This window comes from Tenebrio molitor, unplaced genomic scaffold (genome assembly GCF_963966145.1).
Source record: "Tenebrio molitor unplaced genomic scaffold, icTenMoli1.1 SCAFFOLD_420, whole genome shotgun sequence".
NCBI classification, from domain to species: domain Eukaryota; kingdom Metazoa; phylum Arthropoda; class Insecta; order Coleoptera; family Tenebrionidae; genus Tenebrio; species Tenebrio molitor.
The window spans coordinates 11,078-20,001 of NW_027184144.1; the positions used below are offsets into that span (position 1 = coordinate 11,078).

General features: G+C 52.0%; 1 non-coding gene across 1 annotated transcript; it reads right to left on the reverse strand.

Annotated features, from left to right (window-relative positions):
• Positions 1-433: 433 nt before the first annotated feature.
• Positions 434-553, reverse strand: LOC138140854 (5S ribosomal RNA). Its single transcript, XR_011162769.1, has one exon. It is a non-coding gene; the product is annotated as a 5S ribosomal RNA (ribosomal RNA).
• Positions 554-8,924: the final 8,371 nt, after the last annotated feature.

The following is an 8,924-nucleotide window of genomic DNA, read 5'->3' on the forward strand; positions in this document are numbered from 1 at the left end:
GAATTCAGATCTCTAATTATTTAAAAACCAAAAAAATAAAGCAGCAGTCAAAGTGGCATGTACGCGTAACCTAATATATATTTTTTTTACATTAAAAGATCGCCGTCTTCCTCGTCGCACTTACGACATTTGCATATGTTATCTTTGTTAAACTCACGGAAGGAATATAATGAACCGGTCACCCGTCCAAGTGCTGACCGCTGCCCGCGTGGCTTACCTTCGGTGATCGAACGACAACCTTTACCGTTTGACGAGTTTTTATTCTGCAATTGTTTACAATTAATCGACAAAAAAAATTGTTTTCTTAATTATCTAGTACTTAAAGCTATGAATCTACATTATACGGGTCTGTGCATGTTTCCGAATACCTGCACGAAAAACAAATCGGTTCGGTGGTTGCTATGGATTTCAAAAAAAAACAAAAAGTGTTGGGGGGCAACGGCACGCGGTGTTCCCAAGCGGTCACCCATCCAAGTACTGACCGCGCCCGACGTTGCTTAACTTCGGTGATCGGACGAGAACCGGTGCTTTTCAACGTGGTATGGCCGTTGCCGTGGTGTTTAGGTGTGATCGTTGGTGTAAAATATATTGCTTTTAACATTCCGATGCACGAATATGAACATCAAAACGCGATGCGTTTCGTTTCCGTATGCACTTACCCTCTGACGACCGACGTCGGACCGAACTAACGGGAAATCCCACAACAACCACCACGTCACGCTCTAACGACAAGAGAGACTACTAGACGGACTGGCGATCTCCCGCGTCGCACATTTTTCGACCGCCGGCGGCGGTGGAAAATCCAGAATTTCACCCCACCTACCGCGCTGCTTGCTCCGACGACGACGAGATTCCCACATTTGGATCGACCGAAATATGTAAGTAATATCAGGAAGTTCCGATTTTCGAGAGGAGACCTGTGTTTCTATTTACCTATCTATAATAATTATCGTTATAATCATCATATCATTATTATTATTATTAACATTATTATTTATTACCATTATTATTATTATTATTATTATTTATCGTCCCTCGGATTCGGCGATCTTCGAAAATCCAAGTTGGACCGTTAGACATTCGAACGCGGTGTGCGTGGCTGACGAGTTGTTATTTTTGGCGTTTTTTCTTCGATCTTCACCCCGACTTCGGACGACGCAGGTCGGACACGAAATTACGAAGAGAGAAAGACGGAAGAAAGGAAGAAAACCTGAAGATCCGTCGAAGAAAATATCGGAAAACTCGTAGGTGCGGCATCGGTCGGACGATGAAGACCGTCTCCTTTCGGATGATCCTCTCGACGGACTTTCGGCCGTCCCGAAGGGTCCGGACGGCAACGGGACCCGTCGTCGACTCGTCCCGTTTCAACTTCCGCCGAAAACGATCGACCTGAACGTCGGAGAGGCGGTTCGCGGCATCCTGTTGTCGGAATTGCCTCGGTTCGAACACCAGGTCCTTTCTGTGCTTCGACCGTTTCGGAAGCGTTTGGCGACGCGAAGATGTCGTAAAATCGAGAAGGTGGCGCGGTATTCCGGGAAGAGATGGACCAATATTTCGGCGAACGAAATATGGATTCCCGGAATCGACGCGTCTACCCCGCACCGCCGACGTAAACCGTCGGTCCCGAATCGAAACCGTGACGACCCGGATTTAGGGCTGGTGGTTGGAGGGGCGTGTACCTGATTCGAAACCCACCGACGTTCCGAGACGAACTTCGCTATCTCCAGGGAAACTTCGGAAACCGAGTTCGGCCAGCTTGATCACACGGTGGCGATGGTGATCGAGGAAAGAGGACGATGCCATCACGCGGGCAACGATTCCGAGGCCTGCAATTTCTTCGACGGCGGACGCGGTGCGCGTTCAGTCTTCCGTCCGCAGTGGCGACTATTTTATAAAGACTTAGAAAATTTTTTTGTTCAATTCTCGTTCACGAGGTGCTCGAAGTGTACGTGTGTGAGCAAGTGTTTTTTCAATAATTATTATTAACTTTTAACGTTTTAACGTGAAAGATGGCCGACGTCGAAAATCAAACAGCATCATCGGTCACCACCGGTTCCGCTGCCACCCCTCAATCCCACGCGAAGAAAGAGAAAAAAGCGAAAAATCCCAGGGCGAAACCGTCCCATCCTCCGACATCCGAGATGGTAAACAACGCCATCAAGGGACTCAAGGAACGCGGAGGATCGTCTCTTCAGGCCATCAAGAAGTTCGTCGCCGCAAATTACAAAGTCGACGCCGAAAAGGTCGCCCCTTTCATCAAGAAATATCTGAAAGGCGCCGTGGCGTCGGGATCTCTGGTTCAGACGAAAGGTAAGGGCGCGTCGGGTTCGTTCAAGCTCGCCTCGTCCACCTCCGGTGGTGCCAAAGTCGCCTCCGCCTCCGACAAGAGGAAACCCGCTTCGTCCGCCGCATCCAAGACGAAAAAATCATCCGCCAAACGTACCGCCGTCGCGACGACTTCCGACAAGGCTTCCTCGAAGACAGCCAAAAAACAAGCCTCCCCCAAAGCGAAGAAGACTGCTGCCGAAAAGAAGAGCGCCGTCGCTGCCTCCGCCGCCGCAGCGAAAGCCAAGAAATCGGCCGCCTCCTCGGCAGAAAAGAAAACTAGAGCCGCCCCGAAACCCCGATCGCCTTCCAAAGCGAAGAAATCTAACAAGGCTGGTCCGACTAAAAAACCCAAAGCACCCAAACCCAAGACAGCCAAAGCCATTCCTGTCAAGGTGAAAAAGGCCGCTTCGCCGAAGAGGAAAAAGTGAGAAACGTGGATGGATACTCGACTCATGTTCGTTCGGCTGTGCCTCGTTCCGACGTCATCATCGTACTACCGGCAACGGGGCACGCACAAATGGCCCTTTTCAGGGCCACACGATAATCTACGACGAAAAAAAGAAATAAAACTATCCTTACGGCGAAACCAAATAAAATAGATAGCATCAGCTGGCAGGTAGGTGATGACAGGATGCAATAAAATTTTACGAACGACCGCAACCCAACCCGAATCGAGAGGACCGACCGATTATTGACATTTTTATTTTATTCATTTCCGGTTGAAGGGCGATATATTTTTTTTTTTGCCTGTAAAGTTTGAGGTTCTGAAAAGAACCGATTTTTTTGTTATAAAATTCGTGTTTCGTGTTGTTCTTCCGAAACACGATGTGGAAAAATTTAAGCGCGTTCACCCCGAATACGTCTGGCAAGTTGGATGTCCTTTGGCATGATGGTTACACGTTTGGCGTGGATGGCGCACAAATTCGTGTCCTCGAACAGACCGACCAAGTAAGCTTCGCTCGCTTCCTGGAGGGCCATCACGGCGGAGCTTTGGAAGCGCAAATCGGTTTTGAAATCCTGAGCGATCTCCCTCACCAAACGTTGAAAGGGAAGCTTGCGGATGAGCAACTCGGTACTTTTCTGGTAACGACGGATCTCACGCAGAGCCACGGTACCAGGTCTGTAACGGTGGGGCTTCTTGACGCCGCCAGTGGCGGGAGCGCTTTTCCTGGCCGCTTTGGTAGCCAGTTGTTTCCTGGGGGCTTTTCCTCCGGTGGACTTGCGTGCGGTCTGCTTGGTCCTGGCCATTTCGAATGAAACGAATGAAAAACAAAACTGACAATTATTAAAATCGACTCTGACGATCGTTAGACGTGCACGCGTCGAAAGGTAAACGGGTACTAAAAATTCCGCCATATTAAATTGTACTTTTATACGTGAACAAAGTCAACGGCTGACTTCGTCGATTGGTCGATGGTGAACCGTTGAATCTATATAAGGCTCCGTTAGTTGAAATTTTGCGGTAGTTGACTTCCTAGGGACGAGGTGTGCAGGTATTTTGTGTCAGTTGAAATAATCTGAAAAGATGACCGGTCGCGGTAAAGGAGGCAAAGGATTGGGAAAAGGAGGAGCGAAGCGTCATCGCAAAGTCCTGCGTGACAACATCCAGGGCATCACGAAACCCGCTATCAGAAGATTGGCTCGTCGTGGCGGCGTGAAACGTATTTCCGGTTTGATCTACGAAGAAACTCGCGGAGTCCTGAAAGTGTTCTTGGAAAATGTCATCCGAGATGCCGTCACCTACACGGAACACGCCAAACGTAAAACCGTGACAGCGATGGACGTCGTCTACGCTTTGAAACGTCAAGGACGCACCCTCTACGGTTTCGGAGGTTAATTTCCTGGCGCTCTTCACCGTTCGAGAAAACCAGAATAAAATACGAAATACAAAATCGGTTCTTTTCAGAACCACAAAATAAAAATAAGAGGAAAAAAAAGAAACATGATGTTCTTTCGAGAAACAACGGACAATTATTACTAACTGACTACCTGATAAATGTACCAAGATCGTAAACACCCCTTGCTTTCCTTTTGGCATTGCAGTCGTAAATGATAATAATACAAAAAGAAAAGATGCATCGGTCATTTTACGAAAAAAAAAAGCTATAGTGGCCCTGAGAAGGGCCGATATTTTGAGTTTTCGCCACGGAGATGGATCGATCGTTCGTTTAAGGTTTCTTCTCGGTTTTTTTGGGTAAAAGTACGGCCTGAATGTTGGGTAAGACACCGCCTTGGGCGATCGTAACTCCGGACAGGAGTTTGTTCAATTCCTCGTCGTTTCTGATGGCCAGCTGCAGATGACGCGGTATAATACGTGTCTTCTTGTTGTCACGGGCAGCGTTTCCTGCCAATTCTAGAACTTCGGCGGCTAAGTACTCCATGACGGCGGCCAAATAGACGGGAGCTCCTGCACCGACGCGTTCCGCGTAATTTCCTTTTCTGAGAAGACGATGTATCCTACCCACCGGAAACTGGAGACCGGCACGGCTCGAACGGGATTTCGCTTTTCCCTTCACTTTACCTCCTTTACCGCGACCTGACATTTTAAGTTCGTTCGTTAGACACCACGAGAAGTAATAAAACTGACGGACGGGACTCGTCGATTGTAAAAGCTGGTAGCTGTGCTTCGAATTTATAGCCTCCGTGATAGGAGAATAGGACGTGACGATTGGTGGGAGCCCGTTTTCAGGTGGGGTTCTGGTGAACACACTACCTATCAGAAAGGTGGTGGTGCAAAGTTAACGCACGCACACGAGTCAGAGCAGTTCTTTCGTGAGTGACGGACGTGATTCGTCGAGTGTTCTGAGTGATCGTCAAGGCGATTGTTTGGTGTTAGTTGTGCTGTGCAGCGTTCCTGTGCCGAGACCAGTGTTCAGTACTTGGTCCGCACGGTTTGCGTATATATGTGCAGTGCTGCGCTCGAGCCCGGCCATTCGGCCACATAATTCACTGCAGCGAGGACCTCATTGGCGGAAGTGCCGTTCATCGGCGTTTTCGTCAACTCACCTCAACGACCCCGTGCTTTTGCACCACAAACTTTAGTGCGTGAAGTGCTCGGAATTTTCCAACGCTTCGACCACGATGACCACGATGGCCCCCGCCACCCAACCCACCCTCGAAGATGTCCTGACCCACATGAGTGCCCAAATCGCGGCGCTCACGCGGGAGTCAAGGAACTCCGCGCCCTCAAGGAGGATGTCGACGAGCTCCGCGCTTTCAACGACGCCCGCCTCGTACAGCTCGAGGAGAGCAACGAGGACTTGGTGTCCATGTCAGCGACCCCGAAGGTTGTCATCGTACAACCCTCAGCCCCCCTCGAAGCCACCCAGCCCCCGGCAGACCAGGACATGGAGGAGCCTTTCCAGGAAGTGAAAGGTAGGAAACCTCGAAAGCGCCGCCCCTCTGTTGCGTCCCTAGAGGACCAGGCTGTTGAACCTGGTCCCAGCCACAGGCCTCCATCAGCGGAGGTCCCAAAGAAGGCGAAAAAATCCAACACCCAGGCCCCTCAGGCCAAGCCCAATCGGCCCGCGCCCGCCAAACAAGTGGCGCAAAACAAACCTCCGGCGGAGAGCAAAATCCCGCCAATCATCATCCGCGACGCGGCAAAATGGGCGTCAGTCTCGAGCGCGATGACGACGCGCCAAATCAAATTCTCAAAAGCGAAGACATGCATCGACGGTATCCGCGTGAACACCGTCACCGTCGACGACTTCCGAGCACTGACTCGCCTACTCGAGGAGAGGAAAGTGCCGTACCACTCGTTCGCTCTCCCCGAGCAAAAAACTCTCAGAGCCGTCTTGCGGACGGTTCCGTGCGAGATCGCCATCGACGACGTGCGAGCTGACCTGGAGGAACAGGGCCTGGCACCGATCAAGGTGACCAGAATGACCTCCTCCAGGTCGAAAAAACCTCTGCCCCTGGTCCTCGTCGAGGTCCCCAAGGACAAGGGCGCGATTTTCGAACTCAAAGCCGTGTGCCACCTGTCGGTCACGGTCGAGCGGCCCCACAAAAAGGGGGCCCCAAGCCAATGCCACCGCTGTCAACGGTTCCACCATTCACAGCGACACTGTCACGCACTTCCGAAGTGCGTGAAATGCGGTGAAAGTCACGATACTCACTCGTGCGAAAAAACAAATGACGACGCGGCAAAATGCGCGAATTGCGGCGGTGCCCACACCGCGAGCTATCGGGGATGCCCCAGGTTCCCCAGGGGCCCCCAGGCCAAAAAATCTTCAGGATCAGCGGCACCCAAACCGCAACAGAAACCCGCCGCGGCCTCCGCGAAACAATCCGCCACCCCCGCAGCCCCCGTCAGGCCCTCAGCCCCAAAAACCACCCCCGCGACCAAAACCGCGACCAACGACAACGCGTCGAAAAGCTTCGCGGACGCAGCCTCGTCAAAAAAGACCGCGCCCCCAGCCCCCCCGCAGGCCACCCCCAAGCAGCCCCCCGCGATCGGTAAAGCCCTGACCGAAATCCTGAAAGCAATTCAGACATCGAACACGAAGGAGGAGATCCTCCAAAACGTGCTCGCGATCATCCCGAAAATTCTTCTCGACTGTTAATGACAGTACAACAGTCAAGTGTTAGGTCGCTGCAGATCGCATTCCATAATGCTCGCGGTCTGCGAAGCTCCCGCAACGAGCTGGAAGTCTTCGCAGACGATCATGAACTCGACGCGTTGCTGGTCAGCGAGACCAAACTGCAACCCGGCACCCCAGACCCCAACATTCGGGGCTTCGAACTTTATCGCAGCGACCGCACTCGCGGTCCTGGAGGAGGAACAGCAATTTACGTCCGCCGTGGAATTCGCCACCATCAGATCGCGCTTCCCGTTCTCCAGAACCTGGAGGCCACCGCCGTGACAATCGCGACCGCGAACGGTCCATTGACGATCATTTCGTGTTACCACCCCCCGCGACTCTTGCTCCGGGAAAACGACATCAACGAAATTTTAGATTCCGGCACCTCGGTCATCGCCGCGGGCGACTTCAACGCCAAACACGAGGCCTGGGGCAGTCGAAGAGCGAATCGCAACGGTCGAATTTTAATCGAACACGCGGACAACATCGACATCCTAATTGAGGCTCCCCCGGAGCCAACATATTACGACGCTCGCGACTTTCACGCCGACACGCTCGATATCGCGCTGTTAAAAAACGTGCCATTTCAAACTCGTCTACATGCCTCTCAGGCACTAGACTCCGACCATTTGCCCGTGCTGATGCACATCGGTGACGAAGCAAACGACGCGAACAGAAACGCAACCGTTCAAATCACGAATTGGCCCCGCTTCGCGGAAATCCTCGAAACAGATTTCGGTCCGGTTCCCCGCATCGAATCGGTCGCAGACCTCGAGAGTGCAGCCGGCGCTTTCGAGGACAAAATCAAAACCGCCATGTCCGACTCAACTCGAACTCGCGTCGAGCCGCAGAAAAAAGAAAATTTGCCGCAATGGATCGTCGATTTAATTCGCGCAAAAAATCTCGCCAGGCGCCAAGCCTATCGAACTGGCAGCGCCGCTGACAGGACGGAAGCAAACCGCCTCGGCAACGAAGTTAAATTCGCGCTCATCGATCACCGCAGTGATCGGTGGGAAAGAAAACTCAAATCCCTCACCGCGGAGGACAACTCGATCTGGAGAATGACGAAAGCGCTCCGTTCAAGCAAAAAGCCGCTACCACCGATTCACGGTACGCGCGGACTCGTTTTCTCGGATGACGAAAAAGCGGAAACGTTCGCTGACAGTTTGGAACTGCAGTGCAGACCGAACATCGCCGACGCCGACCTCGATCACATCGAGGAAGTCGAGCACGAAATTTTCGAAATTCTTTCGGAACCGAACGACACCCCCATTACACCCACCTCACCGGAAGAGGTCCGCGAAATCATCGGATCACTAAAGGTGAAAAAAGCACCCGGACCAGACCACATCCCCAACACCGCGTTGAAATTACTGCCGGACAAAGTTGTCGTCGCTTTGACCGCAATTATCAACGCCAGCCTGCGACTCTGCCATTTTCCGTCCCGATGGAAAAGAGCAAACGTGATTTTTATCCCCAAGCCCGGGAAAGATCCGAAATTTCCGCAAAATTATCGCCCCATCAGTCTTCTCTCGAACGTCGGTAAAATCGTCGAAAAGGTTATTCTGACCCGGCTGGTCAGAATGGCTAACGACAACGCCGCGATCCCTGACGAGCAATTCGGGTTCCGCCCCAAACACTCCACCGCGGACCAATTAATTCATGTCACCGAATTCATATCTCACGGTATGAATCAAAACAAATCAACCGGCGCGATCTTTCTCGACGTGGCCAAAGCCTTCGACACCGTCTGGCACGATGGACTTGTTTATAAGCTCCACACGGCAGGCCTGCCGCTGGCGATGGTCAAACTCATCAATTCGTTCCTCCAAAACCGCGTTTTTCACGCGAAAATCGGACACGCACTCTCGACGGAACGCGCAATCGAAGCAGGCGTCCCACAAGGTTCGGTGCTCTCGCCGACCTTGTACGCAATTTTCACTGCCGACATCCCCAAACCCGACGGAACAAAACTCGCGTTGTATGCAGACGACACTGCAATCCTCACGCGCT